The sequence below is a fragment of the Hyla sarda genome, chromosome 11 (genome assembly GCF_029499605.1).
Source record: "Hyla sarda isolate aHylSar1 chromosome 11, aHylSar1.hap1, whole genome shotgun sequence".
NCBI lineage: Eukaryota > Metazoa > Chordata > Amphibia > Anura > Hylidae > Hyla > Hyla sarda.
This window is the reverse complement of record NC_079199.1, coordinates 88,043,226-88,044,828: the sequence shown is the minus strand read 5'-3', so window position 1 is coordinate 88,044,828 and position 1,603 is coordinate 88,043,226.

Sequence of the window (1,603 nt, the reverse complement as noted above, 5' to 3'; positions counted from 1 at the left end):
CCAAATATTTTCACGCAGTTTGGTATCAAAGTCCTGCACTGGGTGCAAGTTGTGAGTGAGGAGACAGCTCCTCTTGCGCTTTTTTTATCTTAAATTTTACGTCCGCTAGAGAGTCCTGTTCAGTTTTAGGGTGGTAAATTACTTCTATTCAAAAATCTTAAAGGGGTATTCCAGGCAAAGACTTTTTTTTATATATCAACTGGCTTCGGAAAGTTGAACAGATTTGTAAATTACTTCTATTAAAAAATCTTAATCCTTCCAATAGTTATTAGCTTCTGAAGTTTTCTGTCTAACTGCTCAATGATGATGTCACGTCCCAGGAGCTGTGCATGATGGGAGAATCATCTGCTTTTGGAGTCATCAGAAAGCAGTTAGACAGAAAACAGCAACTCAACTTCAGAAGCTAATAACTATTGGAAGGATTAAGATTTTTTAATAGAAGTAATTTACAAATCTGTTTAACTTTCCGGAGCCAGTTGATATATAAAAAAAAGTTTTGGCCTGGAATACCCCTTTAATCCTTCCAGTACTTATCAGCAGCAGTATGCTCCACAGGAAGTTGAGTAGTTCTTTTTAGTCTGACCATAGTGCTCTCTGCTGACACCTCTGTCCATGTCAGGAACTGTCAGGAGCAGGATAGGTTTGCTATGGGGATTTGCTTCTACTCTGGACAGTTCCTGATATGGACAGAGGTGTCAGCAGAGAGCACTGTGGTCAGACAGAAAAGAACAAGGACACAGTCAGGGGCGTAGCTATAGAGGTAGCAGTCGCATTGGGCCCTGGTGCCTAAGGGGGCCCCAAAGCACATCTGCCCCATAAGAGACCAGTATTATAATTGGCATATGGGGCCCTGTTGTAGATTTTGCATCAGGGCCTCGAAGGAACAAGCTACGCCTGGACACATTATAAGAAGCTACTGGGTCTGGTCTGGCATAGCCATGCTTATAGCGGTACAGTCACGGCTATGCAGTACAATGCACCAAATATCTAACCTGCATATTAAGTAAAAAAACAATTTTCCAGGCAACAATGTAACTCATCAAAATCACACAAGAACGTCTTCTATTCGGCAATACCAGTGCTTTGGTTTTGCCAAAACTAGTGGTAATTGAGTTTGTAAAGGTCAGGAAAGGGGCGCCAGTCACTTGGATCAGCGCTTATTATTGTGCCACCAACTTTACAATTTGTTGCTATGTCTCGATTGTTATTATTATTATATTGTATAGATCATATACAGTAGAATCTCCCAATAGAAGACACTCATGGAGGGGAAATAAGTGTCCGCTATTGAGAGATGTCACCGAAAAAAAAAGACTCAAAACTCTTTTTAAACTTCATTCCTCCACCCTGGACCCCCCCTGTGCCATTTTATTCCCCTTTATTACCCTCTGTACAAATTCATCATCCCCTCTTTACCACCCCCTGTGCCATATCATTCCCCCCCTTTATAGCCTCGTTCCATTTCTTCCCCCAGTGCCATTTCATTCCCTCTTTATCCCCCTGTGCCAAATGACCCCCCCCCCTCACCCCTTTTTCCACATTACTTTTCCCCTTCCCTCCTCTCCCTGTTGTTCTTCTTACCTGGCCAGCAGGCTCAGGTGCA